The following is a 20,701-nucleotide window of genomic DNA, read 5'->3' on the forward strand; positions in this document are numbered from 1 at the left end:
ACCATCGTTGGGAATTGTTTATGAAGATATGCTGAGGTCAGAAAATGGAATCAAAGAAATGTTCAAGCATAGTAAGACTACATATCAACCTTACACAGAGATTATCAACTCAAGATGGGACAAACATTTGAAAAAAAATCTTCATGCACCAGCTTATTTCTTGAATCCTGCTTGCTTTTTCGATGAAAATTATAAAGAAGCACCTGATGTCATGCGAGGTTTACTTGATCTTGTTACATTGCATTGCAAGGTTAATAATTTAGATTCAGTTGAGGTAATGAAAGAAATACACTTATATAGAGATTGAAAGGAAAGCTTTGATAGGCCTGAAGCTTTTCGAGCTGCAAAAAACTTCAACCTGGTAAGAGTATCTGTTCGATAATTACTTTTCTAGTTATTTTATGTTTTCATTTCCTTAATTTGATAACTAATAGTTGAGCTATGGGATTGTAACTTGTAGATGAATGGTGGAGGTTGTTTGGTGGTTCTGCTCCATGTTTACAAAATATGGCAATTCGCATTCTTAGCCAAGCATCTGCTTCTTCGGGGTGTGAAAGGAATTGGAGTCTTTTTCATCAAATTCATACAAAAAGAAGGAATAGATTGGAGTATGATAGGCTAAGTGATATTGTGTATGTTACATATAATTTACATCTTAAATCCAAGTAATGTATATTCCATCTTTTCATTTCATATCATGAGATTTTGTGTAGTTAATATACTAGGCTTATCATATATTGTATTTAATTTGTTAGGACGGAAAGACAAAAGAAAAAGCAAAAGGTGCAATATGATCCAATCGATATTGAAGTATTGATTTGGTTGACTTTTGGGTGACAGAAGAGGTTTTGAAAAAGAGCCTGATCTTCCAAGTAATATTGAAGACTTGCTTCGTGAGTATTATAGTTTATTGTCTGATCATTTATTACAATAGCTTTAATCTTTAATTTATTGATAATGTATTATATATTTTGTTAGATGAGATTGATGCTGATTTAGATCAAAGTGGTGGTGGTGGTGGTGATGGTAGTAGTAATACATTTTATATATGCTGCACCACTTGATTTTTCTGGTCCAAGTAGTGGACATGAAGGTGATGATATCAACGAAGCAAATCTGCAACAAGTTATGGCGGATTTTGATGATTGATAACAAACTTGAATTAGTTTGATGTTGGCATCTTATGCTTATGTTTGATTGGTTGTTTTTGTTATTTAACTTTTGAGTTTGTATTTGAATGAGATCATAACATTCTGGTCTATGTAGTACTTTTAATTTGGATGATACTCTAAGATTTATATTAGATTATAAATATGTTTTAATGTGTTTATTTATATTTTATTTATTATTTTATTATAAAATAATTTTTTCAGTTCAACCACGATCGAACCGATTAAACTTGTGAACCAATAAATTAGTAACTAGAGTGGTTCGATGGCGATTCGGTTTTCAAAACCTTGATTGTAACATTCGGTTACATAAATATTATGATGTTACCCTTTATTTTATTTGTTCATTTATTTACTTTGTGACAGTTTGTTCGATGTAACCATACTATAGATATTGTAATTTCTCAATGCTATTGCTATGGTGTCTAAAAATATTAGACTATGCTACATGTACATCAAAGTCAGCCACCAATATAAAATACATGTTGGAATATAAATACATATTAAAAATAAATTAAACTACACATGTATTTATACACAAATACATTGGTGGCTGATTTTAGTGTACAAATAATATTTTTGAAAAATATTTGCCTAACTTACTAAAAAAAAGTTAAAAATTAATATTTAATTTAAAAATATAAAAATAAATAATTATTAAATATTCAAAATTTTAAATTTGTCATAAAAAATAAGTTAAGGCAAATTATAGATACCATAGAATTCACCTTTCTCTATTTACTGACGCAACATATTGTACTATTTCCTAACGAGCTGTAGCTCAAACGACATAATCTTTCCATACTCATCTAAAGGTCGCGGGTTCAAATCTTCTTAAAAAAAAAAAAACAAAAAACATATTGTACTACCCTCTAAAGCGGGTATGTCTAAAATGAGCTCAACAATTATGTGCTTATTGAATAAGCCACACTCATATAGACCATTAGATTTTATTAGATGAAAATCAAAGGCTAATATAAAAGAAGAGTATTGATGGACTCTAATAAATATAGAATATCCTAATACATAAATTAATGCTTTAAATGGCAATACTTTAATACACAATACTCTGCAGAATGCCGCTTGATAGGTAAATGGAAAGAAATTTTTTAACATCATCTCTACTATACCCAAATGTCATTTGGGTAAGGTCATCAGTTCCAAATAAAAAGAACTCAGCTTCATCAGCAATCTACACAAATGGATAATAAAATTAGCCAGTTTAAATAAATAATTAAGAGTATGGGAGAGTAAAACTTTTGAGCTCATATATACATTTGCTAATTGGGTTCCAAATAATGCGCGGGAAGCACTCCTCTTCGAAATGACCCACTACTGCACTCCACTCATACAATTCCTAGTTAAAAAGTCCGAGTGTTTGAAGCAATTAATGATTCAGAGGGTGGGAGGATCAAATCCTTTACAATGAGAGAAGTTATAAGGTATTCATACCTGAGTGACTCACATTTTATAATATGCCTGTGTGCTATGCTCAATTGCTCCTAAGACCGCCTGCTTTGTGCTCCCCAGATCTTAGTACTCTTTTGAGGGTAGCTCAGAATACTTTCTTTGATCAAATTTGTAACATTCACCCTCATATTACCAACCTACCATGTGACTATCTATTAAAAAAATATAAAATTGATTATAAGCTATACATCTTATTCAATATCATAGATCAATACCTGGAATGAGTTAAAGTCCACCAAAACTCAAATGCATTGCATACATCTTACTCAAACTACACCAACTCATCAAATATAAAGTCTAAGAAAATTCATAGAAATATAAACTCATTTTTTCAATTAATAGATACTAAAAAACAAATATTAATATTCTGCAGTAGACATAAAATCTTTAGAGTAATAAGCTAGGTTTCAATAAGCCAGCATTAGAGCCTCTTCCCTTCGAATCCAGCTCCAACCAGCAAATATTCCTGTTTTACTGGCTCAATGCTTTGAGACCTTTCCATTGCTCTAGTCCATTTTTCGAGCAGAAAGAAAAAGTGAATATTGAAGAAGGAAAAAAATTTCCACAAAAAATCCATCTTTGAGCTTTCATGATAAAAGACTAAATAAACTATTAAATACACAAAAATATTAATAAAACAAAAAGTATTATTATATATTAATATGAAATCACTGTGATACACAATTAGGATTACTTGCATTTCGTCTGCAACATGCACAAAAGGAATATATTTTGTAATAAGTAATATCTAAGTGATTAATATTGCACTAACTGCATAAATAAAATTTTAACACAATAGTATAAAATCAACAAAAAGAATAAATAGCCTAATAAGCATTACAAAGACAGCTAGCAATAAAATTTCAATAGGAAAAAAAATAGATACCATGTACGCACCAGTTGAAGATGATTTAAAATTGTCGGAAGGAGTGTTGTTATAATCAAGGCAAATCAGCCATACCACCTTTTGCTCCATTAGATTGTTAGATACTAAAAGTCTATGAAATTGAGATACTTTTAAAGAGAAGTCGAAAAATGAAGTAGAATCGTTCATTTTCTAAATATGCAATTACTTGAAACTCCTTAAACCATATTCTACTGAATGAGTCGTAATTGAAACCAAAACTCAAACCCCTTTTCGACCATCACCAGCATCAAAAGAAGAATTATTATCGCCATTACAAATCCAAAAGTTTGTAATTTTTGTGATCAAACATTATAGTCATGCAAGTGTATATATCACACACTGGCCACATTGGATTGTTAAAATATTTAACTTTCCTTCACTTGCCTGGAAAAAGAAGATAAAGTGGAAGTAAGTAATAAAATAAAAATTCAGTCCAGCAATTAGGCCAGTGTACTCTCACACAATGAATTCAAAACGAAATGGCAAATAACAACCAGAATGAGCTTGAGATGCCAAAAACTACCCAGAAACAACAGCAGAATGACACTTTGCCTCAGACCCAGGCACTGAACCCATAGCCTTCAAACAATTATTCGCCTACACATTGAAAAAGAAATCTAAATCAGTAGGTAAAGATATGGTACAAAAGTAGCTAAAATTAGGATTTTCAGAGGCAGCTAAAAATCTAAAAGGCATACCTGTGAAATAGGTAAAGATATGGTGTCATTAGAGGATATGGAGTGAACATGCTGCACTTGGTGATTGCGCTAACCAGTGGTTGACGCATACCTAGAAACCTTACATTTCAAAATAGTGAATTAATAATTACTTAAAACACAAAGAAACCTAGAAAACAGGATGATGATTTAAAAAAATTAATAAAAATTAATTTCACAAAAAAAAACCCGAAAAACCATAACACACCTTTGAATCCTAAGGAGATACAGGAAAAAGAATCAATGCGAACTTAAACAAAACCTAATTAAATCTTTTACTTAACTATTTCCTTAAACATAACCAAATCATTAGGCATGGGAACAAAAAGTTTTAAACATTTAGTTTTTAAATAACAAAAAGTTTATAATTCACATATTTAACACACTATGCTCTTCTTCAAAGCATGAACCAATTAACTAAACCCCTTGATTGTCCAAATACTCGGCAATCATACAAAGGAAATAAATAATAAACAAAAATTGATAGAGATTTCCTTACCCACACTAATTCAAAATCAACTAATCAATTTTTTTCTCATTAGTAATTTTTTTTCAACCTGACATAGAAATGAACATACAAAAATGGTATACCTTTTCCAAATTTCTCGCTTTTAAAGGTAGTAGAGCTCCCGATAACCACAGGCTTTGGAGATATTTCAATGGCAGAAATCTTCACATCCTAGTTTGATTTTTATTAGAATAGATTTTAACATGAAAATATAACAACTAAAGTAATAAGAAAAAAGAGAGAGCACTATCCAAAAATAAATCCAAATCAAGTATTGGCCAAATGTCAACAACAGTAAAGAATAACAGTATCATAATTACACACAACTCCAACACAAAAATTTCGAATATCTATTTACATCAAAATATAACAGTTTGCAATAAAAATATTAATCCCACAAAAGCCTGTAAATTTTGAAAGACATTCAAAGAAACTTTAGAATTAAACACAGTGAATTCATAATTATGTGAAATACAATAATACATAGAAAAGATGATGACGATAAACAAAATTGATTTCAGAAAAAAAACCCTCACAGTGAATTCATAATTATTGAATACTGAACATTTTAATTACTCAATTTTAAAATATTCGCACATACAAAAGGAGGCCTTTGTCTAGAGACTCTGAAGTACCAGTGATGTTAGCGGATTTCCTCTATATTATTTGATCACCCCCCAGTTGCAGAAGCAAACCCAACATATATAAATAAAAAACAAAACATAAAGGACTTGTCAGAATAAAATAAAGTATCATATATGAAGATTACATAGCCCAGCTCAGCCAATTAAAAAATGAACAGATGTTGATCAACTCCACAATTGTTAGAATTTTGTTGATAGCTCTACCCATTGCTTTGAAAACAATTTCAATGGAACACCTTTCCAATGAAGAAGCAAGCAATATAATCTGAGCAAAAACCTGTACAAAATGGTCCTCACAACATTAATAAATACATAACATGTCAAATTCATCCGGATACATTTTCCACGATTTAAGTTTCATTTTTTTTTTTTGACAATTTTTAGGTCTAAAAATGCTTACAATATAATGTGTTTCCAAAACAGGTTCTGAAAATAAAAAGAAATATTTGCCAAACATGTACTTAGTTTAGATTCATAATTGAATTTAAAATTTAAAAAAAATAACACACACTCGATGTTCGCACTGTAGCAGCTAAGCATGATTCTTCTTGTAAATTCTCAGTTCATTTCAAGGTAATTCTTATTTTATCCAAGGAATAAAGAAAGGAGTGTAATCACAACACCAAACGTTCTAAACGAACAGAGGCAAGAGTAGTTTGTATTGCAAGCTGTGCTAATGAAAGAGTAAATAGAAAGGACGAAGGTGAGGAAACTGAAGCAAGGTCATGGTGTAAGACCCAAAACCTTTGAAAAAGGGCTATCGTTAGCTAATTTCAAATTCAGTGTTTCTGTAGCTTTAATTTTAAAAATTTCTTTATTAAAGAAAATTAAAGCAAGTTATGATTTATTGAATTTGAGATAAGTTATTATTATTATCCAATTTGATAATTATTGAATTATTTTCTATATTTAAATTATGAAGTTGGCAGTTATGAAATAATAAGGATTTTTATATGATTTGGATTAGATAAGTAATATTTTAAATATTAATACTGTTACTTTGGAAAATAAAGAGTTTAATTATATTATTTCTAATTATTTTGATTTGGGCATTTTATGGAAAATAATTTGTAAGATTGATGAGCAAATAGTATTTTTCTATATACAATTAGTGTTGGATTTACATTGGGTTTCAATTACTATATTATCCCCAATTTTATGTGAAATTACCATAACGCACTTAACCCTAATTTTTGGAAATGAAACCCTAACCCTGAAACCCTAACCTGTGACCCGGTTACCTTCTCCCCCAACCCAGCGGCAGCAACACAAACGCTCCCCCTTTTTCCTCAAACCAATACACTCAGTAGCAGCAGCAGATCGTCCCCTTTCCCAACATAACGCAACACACACGGCTTCCCATTTCATGAAAGAAAGAAACTGAGGCAGAGAGAGAGAGACGCCGTCATCCTCGTCGCCGAAACCGCGAGGAGCGTCGCCGCCGAGCACCGTCACCGTGTCGTTGTCTTCATCGACGCCAGCTGAAGAGAGATGCGACGGAGAGAGAGAGAGAGGGTCCGCAGAGGGAAGCGCCGCCGTTCCCTGAGGTTGCACCGTCGTCGCTGTCCTTGGTGACCCACGAGCCGAGAGCGCACGCGCGGGAGTGGAGGACGGCGCTGCTGTCGCCGCTGCTTCCATGTCTTCCAACGGCGCTGCTATCGCTGCCGTGAACCGTGGCTAGAGGAGGGAGCGAGAGATCAAGGGAGAGGTGTGTCACGCTCTGCTGTAGTTAAGTCGGCCTTGCTGCCTCCGCTGCTGGGGATTGCCTCCGTCACTGTCGCCGGCGAGGAGAGAGCAGTGCGGGAAGAACAGAACGCGAGGGAGAAACCGGTCCTCCATTGAGCTGCCGCGTTAGAAAAGGGATTCATGCTGCCGGAATTCCCCTGCCACCGCCGTTGCCTTTGGAAGCCCCTGCTGAGGCCAGGGTGCTATGGTGGTTGTTAACCGAGTCACCGTTGATGATTGCGTGCGACTATGCTGATTCTGAGTCGCCGTGTCACTGCCAAAGTAAGGAAACTCACTGGAATAGCACATCGGAGCTGCTGTTTAGCTGATGCCATTGCCTGGGTCGCTGCGGTACGAGCTGCCATTGATGGAGCTGCTATGTTCAGTGATTTTTGCGAGTTCCGACTTTGCGGTAAGGGTGTTAAATTTGTGGTTTCTGTCGTTTTGGGTTTCGAAAAGATTTTGATGCTGCGCGATTTTTTATAGTTGATCCACCGAAGCTTCTGGCCGCCGCCGGAACTGTTGCCGGGCCGGTTCGAAATCGCAGCTGCCTCATTGTGTTATTTCGGTAAGAAATTATGTTTCAAACAATCTCGCGTTAGTATTCTGTTGTGTTTGGTAACGTTGGATCGAGTCTTGATTATTATGTTACGATTAGTGTTGCCTTGGTTATTGCGAAAGTGGCTGGGTGCTGAGGTTTTGGTTGCCGTCAGTTCAGGTTGAGGCGGAAAGGACTATGTGAGACGTTTGGGTTATGGATTTGCGTTTTGAGGTAGGGGCGCTTTCCAAAAACTATGTTTTAAGTATTGGAATTATTACATATGGATACTGTTGTGAGATATTGTGTAATTGGTGATTGTATCTGCCTTATGTGTTATTTGATTGACTCGAGTGATTATGGACGTTGGTTTGGTTGAATTGTTGTGCGGCTTTGTGAAATGTAATGTTTTGAAGTGATTCTTTAAAGATTTGAAATCTGAGTTTAATCCGTTGAGGATTGATTTGATTTGAGTCAATTATTTGATGATGTGAAAAGTCGAATGCACTTTTGAATTCAGCCTGGTTTACTTTAACTGACTTGATCTTGGACAAATGATTTGTTACTGAACCGTTTCTTTAAAGCTTTAGAAATGAGTTTATTCGGCTGATAACGATTTGATTTTTGAAATGGTTTCCTTGAAATTTGGAATTGAGATGACTGTTGGATTTGGCTTGCCTTGAACTGATTTTGGATTTTGGGCTGTTGAAAAGGATTTTGGAATGGTTTAGTTGGGACCCGAACCGAGTGGCAAAGTCCAAGTTTTAGGGGAGGTGCTGCCGAAATTTCTATAAAATCTTAGTCTTTATTGAATGTTGTCTGAAATAATGATGAGTTAAATACTTCTAATATTTTATTTGAATTATCAAGAAAATGATGATTCATGCTTTTGAAATGAATTGTTAAAGAGGAAATTGTGATTTAGTCTTGCTTCTTAAGAAAGGCATTGTATCTCTTTCAAGAGAAAGTTATTTAGATGAAACTTGTGTTTTAAAGTTGTTTGAATGTGAAAAGGGTTTATGCCTTTGAATTTGACTTGGGGGTTTCAATTAAAGAAGTTTTAATGATTTTGAAAGGACCTGAATGTCTATTGACAAGTTTCATTTTGAAATATTTTGAGAAAGGTTTTAAGTACTCTTTGAATTCTGAATTCTTGCAAGACTAAAACAATTTTGAACAGTTGAAACACTTTAGAATTTATCATGGGGTTAAAGCTGGTTTTGCCTAAGTAAAGGAAACGGCTTTGAAAGAAGTAAATGATTTCGTGACTCGGTTTGGCTTAGATCCTATTTTATTACTCAAATCGGAAAGCCAAGGTTTTAATGATTTTAAATGAATTTGGCGAAATGAGTTATGCTATTCTCCCCTAAGGACTTGGGACCTTGCCGAGAAACTTTGTTATAAAATCCCATTGTTGGATGGATGATTTTGAATGTTTCAAAATGAATCTTTAACTTTCCATGATTATGGGAGTTGTGGAAAGAGGATGCCAAGAGTGGCATTGTTTTTAAAAGGGGAACTTACTTTGAGTAAAAGTAGCTTATGAGCCTGAGATGAATTGAGAAATGAGATCTTTAAAGCCGAGGCTAAAAAGAGTTAAAACTTGATTTCAAAGTGAATGAATTGAGAAAAGTGATTTATGGCTTGAATGCCGATTTATGAATTTGATGATGTTGAATGGTGGAGGTGCTATTCTGTTATGAGCCGGAATGGCTGTGTATGATATTGATTTATGGCTGATTGCCGAATGAGTTATGGGCTGTATGGCTGATTATGAATTATGAATTTAAGCCGGATGGCTGAGATGGATGTTGATCCATGGCTGGGACTGAATGAATATATGCTTGAGATACCTAGGTAGTAGCAAGGGTTGTGGTTTGTCCCACTTGCTCCAGGTCAGAGATTGTGACGCTTGTGTAGTAGCGGTAGTAGTGGCGATTCCACTCGCTCCAGGTTGAGCTTTTAAACACCCGCCTGGGTAGTAGCCGCAATAGTGGTTATTCCACTGGCTCTGGATTGAGCGGGTAGTAGCAATGGGGTTGTAGCTCAAACCTACTTGCTCCATGATGGGTGTTTCTGTCCATGGTTAGCTACCAGGATGTGTCGGGTTGGCTATATAACCGACAGATGATATCATCAGCCACTAGGGACAGGCATGCATCATATGCATCTATGTGACATTGTTTGGGTGTGCATATTGTACTTGGTTTGCCTATGTGATTAACTGCTAATTGTTCTACTTGCTGTAACTGTTTGTTTGTGCTTGAACCTTCTTCCTACTTGTGTTTGCGACTGAGATTTTGTTGGATTGTGGTGATTGGTTGATGGTTGGATTGCTTGGGCCTAGGGCCGTGGTTGAAATGAGATGGACCGATGGTTGGTTTTGGTTTTGTGTGTTTCCGGTTTGGAAAGATATGAAAGGCTATTTTGGTTCAGTATAGATAAACCTTTTTGAAAGGCTTTTGAATTTTTGAGAATTAATGGTTCCTCTTTCAGAAAAGATTTTCGACTTTACTTTTATTGAAAACCGTTGTTTTTGAAAAGAGGCATAAGACGGTTATTAATCACTGGTACGGTTTATCTTCACGTATCCTATTACAGTAATTCCCAAAAACCCTCTACTGAGAACCCTTTCGAGGATGATGTTCTCACCCCCCCTACATTTTTCCCTTTTCAGGATATGGGCGTAGAAGTCACGAAGAATTTATTTAGTTGTTGTTGAAATGCTCTGTATTGCTTTAGGTTATTATTTGTACCCTCGCCTTTATCTTGAGATATTCTGTAAGAGGGATAGGAATTGTATTGGTTAATGCTTGTAAAGTTATTTATATATATTTATGTATATATATGGATGTACTCTTTATGAGTTGTTGTAAGTTGTATGGTATTTACAGATGTACGTTATCGAATGAAAGTATTTTTGGGAGAGGTATTATTAAAGTTTTAAATAGGCTCATATTTTAGTATTAAATAGTATAAGTGTCGTCGTAATGTCCGAGCTATCAGAGTCGCGCAGCCGGAAGCGTGAGCTTTGGTAGTTAGGGTGTTACATTATGGTATCAAAGCAGTCCTTCCTGTAGAGCCTGAGGAATGGACCGACTATGCTTCGATTGCATATTCTGAGCGTTTGTCATGTATTAGGTCTTATCGAATGACAAGGATTAGAGCTTTATGCACATGACGGTCTATTGAGTAACGCTGTTAGTCTTGTATTGCATAATTTCTGATATTAAGTTTGGCCGGCTTAATACTAGTGAATTATGTATATGAAAGCACTGATGGGTTATCATAGATGTTATACGAGTTTTGAGTAAAGCGAATCGCGGGTTTTGGGAACGTTGGAAACTATTTCTCGAGGCTATTCAGTTGTGTGTCTTGAATTCTGTTCTAGTCGACCTGTTCTTTCGTATCCTAACTTGAAGTCCTTGTTTGCTAATCCTTTTAAAAAAAAGTAGTTTGATTTTTCAACTCTATTCCTCTATTCATATGCATTCTTGTTTGATCTTAATTGCATATGCTTGTTTGGGATCCTTGATGCCTCTATCTTCCTCTGTTTGAGCTCTTCTTGATTCACGTGTTCCTTAATATAGCTTTGAACTTGTCTTAATGCGCTGTGCCTTTAACTTCGGGTTCCGAGTCCATTCTTAGAGAAATTGATGATTCAGTTTTTCTCTTATTTGACAGTGATTACAGCCGATTTTTAAATTTTTATGAAAATTGCTGTTGACTAGATATACCTGTCTATATATGGAACTTTAAAGATTTCCTATACAGTTTAACTACCATTTATTTCTAATACCTCACCTATAGTTTTACTGGTTTACAGAACTGCATTTACTTTAAATACAAATTGACTTTCTAGTAATTTTACTATAGTTCCAATGGACATCCTTGTTTGATTGTGTATTTGGATATTTTCCGAAATTCTGGAAAGGAAGAATTTTTTGCTTTTACTTAGGTTGAGTTTCGTTTGATAAACTTTACTTAATTCATTTTGATTTGAGTTTGATTTAGCATACTATATGGTTTATGCCATTGTTGTTCTTTTGAAACTGTTGGACTCATAGTTTTCTTCCTATGAACGGACTAAATTCTCTATTAAACCTTCGATCTCTATGAATGTCATACTTGACTTTGTTTTTAACTAATCTCTTACATCTTATGAACATTACCATTGATCTTGGTTTTTCCTCTCTTGTGGATCTCAGTTTTATATGAGTCAGTTTGATTCGTTTCAAAATAGTGCATCGTTTATTCTCTCATTATCTCTACAGGAGTTTTTAACCAAAGATTTATCCTTGAGAAATTACTAATGATTGAGTTGTCTTTTCCTACGACTTTTTCTTTTGGGTCAATTGGAAGCTTGTTTGATGACTCATGCCTAGTGAATCTTGTTTGAACTACTTTGATTTAAGATCCTTTCTAGTATGGCTTGACTCCTATTTAGTACATCTTAAACTTCTTGAATGTTCTTCTGAGATGGTGATCTCAAGAACACTTTTGGAGTATTGTTTTGAACTTTTTAAAGAAGTTTTGAATTCTCTTTGGAAGAATACTAAACGGAATTTATTTTCTGTTGTTTGATTGAGATTGAAACCATTGTTCAATTTTGACGAAGTTAATTTAAAGTTGGCATACATTGTTTTAAATGAAGTTTTGGAAAGCTTACTTGTTTAGTGGAAATTGGTTCGTTTAACGCACCACTTATTTCCTTTACTAAAATTGTAAGCAAAATTTTTACTTTGGAGTTTCTTTTCTAAAAAGAGTTTAACTTCCTCTTTCGTCCTTGCTATAAATGTTATAGATGCTTGTTTGAATATGAACTTTGAGGATTTTTGAACAAGCATTTGATTACTTCCGAGTTTTTTTTTTATGAACTGCTTTTGGCTAGGCTGTGCACCTAACTATCTTTCTAAAATATTTGAGGAAATATTTTAGTGCTTAGCCAAACTTGTGTGCATTTTGTTTTTAAAACTCTACATGATCTAATTCAACATGAAATTGTTTTGAAGTAAAGCCACATTTATGCTTTTGCTACTCTCTTGAAGAATGTTTGTTGCTCAACTTTTCTTCCAGACTGCGAAGTGATTTTTTTTGCAAGTTTTCGACTCTTTCATGAACAATGTATTCGAAAGTATTTTTAATCATGCTCTTGAGTTCTATGAGCTTTGTCTTGGGTTTGAAATATTCTCTTCTGTAAACCTCATGCTTCCTCGACTCAGCTTGAGTTTGTTTCAAACTGATGCGCTGGTTTTCTTCTTATTGATCCTGTTGAACTTCTTTGATCCAAGGGTTATCTTTGAAGTTTTCAATTGATTTATTTCTAGCAAACCTCATTGCTTGAGCGTCTTTGTTTATGTGGAAATTGGATACATTCTCTCAAATCTATGAGTACTATCCTTGACATTTGGCTTTCCTTTCTAAATCTTGTATCCTTCTGAGTAGACTCGAGAATTGTTTTGATATCACGTGCGACTTGTAGACGTAGTAACGCGATGCGTTAGTTCTTAAAGACGTGATATGTGTATACGGAAGTTGAAACGGTAGGTGTGCAACGTTACGAGTTGTGGGTGTTTTGTTCCTTGCGAACGGGTTTGTGGTTGTCAGGCTTATGATCGAATATGGGGATTGTAAAGTGCTTGATGGAGTTGGAAAGTTGAAGCTTTGAGGTTGATATGAGAATAGTGTGCAGATGTTAAGCACGTCATTTTAACTCCATTCTGTTTTATAACCTTCAATGCCTTACCTTACTATCACATGATTGAGCCATGTCATTTTTTGCATTGAGCCTATCTTGTAATATTTGCTTTACAATCACACCCCTACCTTTGCATCCTTATGCATATGATAATCAAAGTATTTGAAAACCGTATATATATGTTTATATGTTGAGGTATTTTTTTTTCCTCTTCCTTAAATGTGTTTCAGGATGAACTGTTATGAAATTTCTTTCATTTTGTATCAATTTTCGAGGGCAAAAATTTTTATAAGGTGGGTAGAATGTAAGACCCAAAACCTTTGAAAAAGGGCTATCGTTAGCTAATTTCAAATTCAGTGTTTCTGTAGCTTTAATTTCAAAAATTTCTTTATTAAAGAAAATTAAAGCAAGTTTTGATTTATTGAATTTGAGATAAGTTATGATTATTATCCAATTTGATAATTATTGAATTATTTTCTATATTTAAATTATGAAGTTGGCAGTTATGAAATAATAAGGATTTTTATATGATTTGGATTAGATAAGTAATATTTTAAATATTAATACTGTTACTTTGAAAAATAAAGGGTTTAATTATATTATTTTTAATTATTTTGATTTGGGCATTTTATGGAAAATAATTTGTAAGATTGATGAGCAAATAGTATTTTTCTATATACAATTAGTGTTGAATTTACATTGGGTTTCAATTACTATATTATCCCCAATTTTATGTGAAATTACCATAACGCACTTAACCCTAATTTTTGGAAATGAAACCCTAACCCTGAAACCCTAACCCGTGACCCGGTTACCTTCTCCCCCAACCCAGCGGCAGCAACACAAACGCTCCCCCTTTTTCCTCAAACCAATACACTCAGCAGCAGCAGCAGATCGTCCCCTTTCCCAACAGAACGCAACACACACGGCTTCCCATTTCATGAAAGAAAGAAACTAAGGCAGAGAGAGAGAGAGAGACGCCGTCATCCTCGTCGCCGAAACCGCGAGGAGCGTCGCCGCCGAGCACCATAACCGTGTCGTTGTCTTCATCGATGCCAGCTGAAGAGAGATGCGACGGAGAGAGAGAGAGAGAGGGTCCGCGGAGGGAAGCGCCGCCGTTCCCTGAGGTTGCACCGTCGTCGCTGTCCTTGGTGACCTACGAGCCGAGAGCGCATGCGCGGGAGTGGAGGATGGCGCTGCTGTCGCCGCTGCTTCCATGTCTTCCAACGGCGCTGCTATCGCTGCCGTGAACCGTGGCTAGAGGAGGGAGCGAGAGATCAGGGGAGAGGTGTGTCATGCTCTGCTGTAGTTAAGTCGGCCTTGCTGCCTCCGCTGCTGGGGATTGCCTCCGTCACTGTCACCGGCGAGGAGAGAGCAGTGCGGGAAGAACAGAACGCGAGGGAAAAACTGGTCCGCCATTGAGCTGCCGCATTAGAAAAGGGGTTCATGCCGCCGGAATTCCCCTGCCACCGCCGTTGCCTTTGGAAGCCCCTGCTGAGGCCAGGGTGCTACGGTGGTTGTTAACTGAGTCACCGTTGATGATTGCGTGCGGCTATGCTGATTCTGAGTCGCCGTGTCACTGCCAAAGTAAGGAAACTCACTGGAATAGCACATCGGAGCTACTGTTTAGCTGATGCCACTGCCTGGGTCGCTGCGGTACGAGCTGCCATTGATGAAGCTGCTATGTTCAGTGATTTCTGCGAGTTCCGACTTTGCGGTAAGGGTGTTAAATTTGTGGTTTCTGTCGTTTTGGGTTTCGAAAAGATTTTGATGCTGCGCGATTTTTTATAGTTGATCCACCGAAGCTTCTGGCTGCCGCCGGAACTATTGCCGGGCCGGTTCGAAATCGCAGCTGCCTCATTGTGTTATTTCGATAAGAAATTATGTTTCAAACAATCTCGCGTTAGTATTCTGTTGTGTTTGGTAACGTTGGATCGAGTCTTGATTATTATGTTACGATTTGTGTTGCCTTGGTTATTGCGAAAGTGGCTGGGTGCTGAGGTTTTGGTTGCCGTCAGTTCGGGTTGAGGCGGAAAGGACTATGTGAGACGTTTGGGTTATGGATTTGCGTTTTGAGGTAGGGGCGCTTTCCAAAAACTATGTTTTAAGTATTGAAATTATTACATATGGATACTGTTGTGAGATATTGTGTATTTGGTGATTGTATCTGCCTTATGTGTTATTTGATTGACTCGAGTGATTATGGATGTTGGTTTGGTTGAATTGTTGTGCGGCTTTGTGAAATGTAATGTTTTGAAGTGATTCTTTAAAGATTTGAAATCTGAGTTTAATCTGTTGAGGATTGATTTGATTTGAGTCAATTATTTGATGATGTGAAAAGTCGAATGCACTTTTGAATTCAGCCTGGTTTACTTTAATTGACTTGATCTTGGACAAATGATTTGTTACTGAACCGTTTCTTTAAAGCTTTAGAAATGAGTTTATTCGGCTGATAACGATTTGATTTTTGAAATGGTTTCCTTGAAATATGGAATTGAGATGACTGTTGGATTTGGCTTGCCTTGAACTGATTTTGGATTTTGGGCTGTTGAAAAGGATTTTGGAATGGTTTATTTGCGACCCGAACCGAGTGGCAAAGTCCAAGTTTTAGGGAGGTGCTGCTGAAATTTCTATAAAATCTGAGTCTTTATTGAATGTTGTCTGAAATAATGATGAGTTAAATACTTCTACTGTTTTATTTGAATTATCAAGAAAAGAATGATTCATGCTTTTGAAATGAATTATTAAAGAGGAAATTGTGATTTAGTCTTGCTTCTTAAGAAAGGCATTGTATCTCTTTCAGGTGAAAGTTATTTAGATGAAACTTGTGTTTTAAAGCTGTTTAGGGTTTATGCCTTTGAATTTGACTTGGGGGTTTCAATTAAAGAAGTTTTAATGATTTTGAAAGGACCTGAATATCTATTGACAAGTTTCATTTGGAAATGTTTTGAGAAAGGTTTTAAGTACTCTTTGAATTCTGAATTCTTGCAAGACTAAAACAATTTTGAATAGTTGAAACGCTTTAGAATTTATCATGGGGGTTAAAGTTGGTTTTGCCTAAGTAAAGGAAACCGCTTTGAAAGAAGTAAATGATTACGTGACTCGGTTTGGCTTAGATCCTATTTTATTACTCAAATCGGAAAGCCAAGGTTTTAATGATTTTAAATGAATTTGGCGAAATGAATTATGCTATTCTCCCCTAAGGACTTGGGACCTTGCCGAGAAACTTTGTTATAAAATCCCATTGTTGGATGGATGATTTTGAATGTTTCAAAATGAATCTTTAACTTTCCATGATTATGGGAGTTGTGAAAAGAGGATGCCGAGAGTGGCATTGTTTTTAAAAGGGAAACTTACTTTGAGTAAAAGTGGCTTATGAGCCTGAGATGAATTGAGAAATGAGATCTTTAAAGCCGAGGCTGAAAAGAGTTGAAACTTGATTTCAAAGTGAATGAATTGAGAAAAGTGATTTATGGCTTGAATGCCGATTTATGAATTTGATGATGTTGAATGGTAGAGATGCTATTCTGTTATGAGCCGGAATGGCTGTGTATGATATTGATTTATGGCTGATTGCCGAATGAGTTATGGGTCGTGTGGCTGATTATGAATTATGAATTTAATCCGGATGGCTGAGATGGATGTTGATCCATGGCTGGGACTGAATGAATATATGCTTGAGATACCTGGGTAGTAGCAAGGGTTGTGGTTCGTCCCACTTGCTCCAGGTCAAAGATTGTTACGCTTGGGTAGTAGCGGTAGTAGTGGCGATTCCACTCGCTCCAGGTTGAGCTTTTAAACACCCGCCTGGGTAGTAGCCGCAATAGTGGTTATTCCACTGGCTCTGGATTGAGCGGGTAGTAGCAATGGGGTTGTAGCTCAAACCTACTTGCTCCACGATGGGTGTTTCTGTCCATGGTTAGCTACCAGGATGTGTCGGGTTGGCTATATAACCGACAGATGATATCATCAGCCACTAGGGACAGGCATGCATCATATGCATCTATGTGACATTGTTTGGGTGTGCATATTGTACTTGGTTTGCCTATGTGATTAACTGCTAATTGTTCTACTTGCTGTAACTGTTTGTTTGTGCTTGAACCTTCCTACTTGTGTTTGCGACTGAGATTCTGTTGGATTGTGGTGATTGGTTGATGGTTGGATTGCTTGGGCCTAGGGCCGTGGTTGAAATGAGATGGACCGATGGTTGGTTTTGGTTTTGTGTGTTTCCGGTTTGGAAAGATATGAAAGGCTATTTTGGTTCAGTATAGATAAACCTTTTTGAAAGGCTTTTGAGTTTTTGAGAATTGAATGGTTCCTCTTTCAGAAAAGATTTTTGACTTTACTTTTATTGAAAACCGTTGTTTTTGAAAAGAGGCATAAGACGGTTATTAATCACTGGTACGGTTTATCTTCACGTATCCTATTACAGTAATTCCCAAAAACCCTCTAATGAGAACCCTTTCGAGGATGATGTTCTCACCCCCCCCCCTACATTTTTCCCCTTTCAGGATATGGGCGTAGAAGTCACGAAGAGTTTATTTAGTTGTTGTTGAAATGCTCTGTATTGCTTTAGGTTATTATTTGTACCCTCGCCTTTATCTTGAGATATTCTGTAAGAGGGATAGGAATTGTATTGGTTAATGCTTGTAAAGTTATTTATATATATTTATGTATATATATGGATGTACTCTTTATGAGTTGTTGTAAGTTGTATGGTATTTACGGATGTACGTTATCAAACAAAAGTATTTTTGGAGCGGTATTGCGGTTTAAAGTTTTAAACAGGCTCATATTTTAGTATTAAATAGTATAAGTGTCGTCGTAATGTCCGAGCTATCAGAGTCGCGTAGCCGGAAGCGTGAGCTTTGGTAGTTAGGGTGTTACACATGGCATAAGTAATGTAGTTGCTCACCCATCCCTGACTTGTGATACTGATCTTGTTTTCATCCATTGGCATTTCTGCCATTGAGTTCTCCACCTTTTGGTATCGATCTATCTATTGAATGCCAAACACCAACACCAAAAATAATAATGAAAATGAAAATCACATGCTTCAACCACAACCATCACACAAAAACAATCAACCTGTATTTGGAATAATAAATAATATAAATACTAAAAGAAAAGTTAATAATTAATAACATTCTTAGGACAAGCCTAATCTTGGGATATAATATTGATTTTACACTTTCAAAATCTATCAAAAAAGCTTTTTATTATAAACTATGTTTAACCTAATATACACTTAACGTCAATTAATATTAGGAGAGAAATGCTTCCATGTTGACTGGGATGATCACCTTGTTGGAGATTGTATGTAAAGGCAGCTAGAACATGGTGGTATGAATCTTGTAAACAAAATTCTATAGCATCAACATTGCCATCCAAATAGCAATGTGCTATATTCATAATAAAAAGGGTTTTGTCCAACCACATTAAACACTAACCATCGATTAAACAACAACCAAGTAATGTGATTGAATCAATGTGTGTAAAATCATTATAGAAAAACTTTCTTAATGGAAAAAGTGAAATCTTTGATATGCAATGAAAGTGGCATAAAATAAAGTTTTAACATAGTTCCATATATTAAATAAGTTAAAATTGTCTTCAGTTCGAAATGAAAGTTCACTGTGCTAGAAGTATTTAAACATAATCCCAGGTAAATAAATAAAAAGGAATGCTCTATATATATCAACCATCATGGATTATTGTAACAGCATCACCTTCATAAAACCAATCAATCTCTTTCTTCCTTAAGAGGAAAATTCTCCTGGAGATCATGCCAGTAAAATATAGAAAGATATTTTAAAAGATTAACAACAAAATAATGGGGGAATAAAAAATTATACATTATCGACCTGCTAATTGGTCCTTCATAAAAAAAATATGATAAATAATAGCAAATTAGTACACCTTGTCTGGGTGAGCTTGGCTATAAGCAAGAGCAAGTGTGCTTTCCTATGATCCTCCAAATACCTGCATAATACACAGAGGAAAATATCATAGCCTATTACGTAATGATGATAAAATGTACGATGATTAACAACCAGAGGGTGAAAATAGACCTGCCATTCTAGAATCTCGATGTATTCTCGTAGCTTTTCAATGTCGTCAATTGCACCCTGGTGATATAGAATAAGTTTTATTATTTAAAAGGGTGGAGCATTCTTTGGCTAAAAGCAGTTCAAAACCTTACCTGATCAAATAGAATGATTCTTCAAAATTCAGGATAAAAAATTTTCTAATTACTTGGGTCAATTCTCCCTCTAAGGCCTCCATGAATGAAGACCTGGCGGTACTTTCTCTGTTCATAGGGGAAAAATAATTAAGTTAATTTATTAATTTTTTTGGTATAGTAATTTAATTATATGCAACTTGTCTGGATGCTTATTGCTTTATTTAAGTTGCCATATGATTCTCTTTTCCGGGTAAAAATGAGTCCTCCCTTTTTCTTTTGGTTGAAAAAATTAAAACTCCTTTATTAGCTTTCAGTTTCAGGAATTATATATATAATTATTCAGCTGAATTTTAGCATTATGTTTGGATCAATTCTTAGTAGATTTATTTTCTATATATTTTAGATTCTCAAATTTTGCAGACGTGATTAAAATTACTTTAAAATTGAAGTATATGTAAATTTTTAAATTAACCCATGCTATTACAAACCAAGGCAGAAGTATTTATTATATAAGGGCATAAGGCCAAATAATAACTAAAATTGCTGAAATTTTTTGATGTGATATATCTGGAAAGATATTTAACTAATAAATGATGATGATATATGTAGTATCTGTCTATCATACATTTATAGCTTGATATAAAAAGAAAACACTAAACTCATCTCCTTGGGTTAAAAAGCAAATGTGTCACTTTCATTTTTCACAAAGTTTTTTTTTTTTAAAGATAAAGAAACTCAAATTCGCAACTTTTTAGGTGAGTATGAAAATACTATGCCATCAGCTATAGCTCGTTGGCCAGTTTCCATGAAGTTTATTGAAAAGAAAATGTTGCGCAACATTCAATTCTTATGTTAATATAGATTTAGGCTAGGTTTGGTTAGAGAAAAAATGAAAGAAAAATAAAAGGAAAGGATAAAAAGTTTTAAATTTGTTTTTATAAATTGTACATAAAAATTTATAATTTTTCTTCTCTTCTCCTCTTCTATTTCTTCTTCATTTCTTTTCAATCAAATATAACCTATCAAGCATAGGCTTAGTAAAGCATATGCTTTAATCGTTCTAAAAAAATTCAACCCTAAAAAAACTAAAGGAAAAATAAAAATTTATATTAGAATAAATTTAACTTTTCTGTATTGATATC

Source organism: Arachis ipaensis, chromosome B03, assembly GCF_000816755.2.
Source record: "Arachis ipaensis cultivar K30076 chromosome B03, Araip1.1, whole genome shotgun sequence".
NCBI lineage: Eukaryota > Viridiplantae > Streptophyta > Magnoliopsida > Fabales > Fabaceae > Arachis > Arachis ipaensis.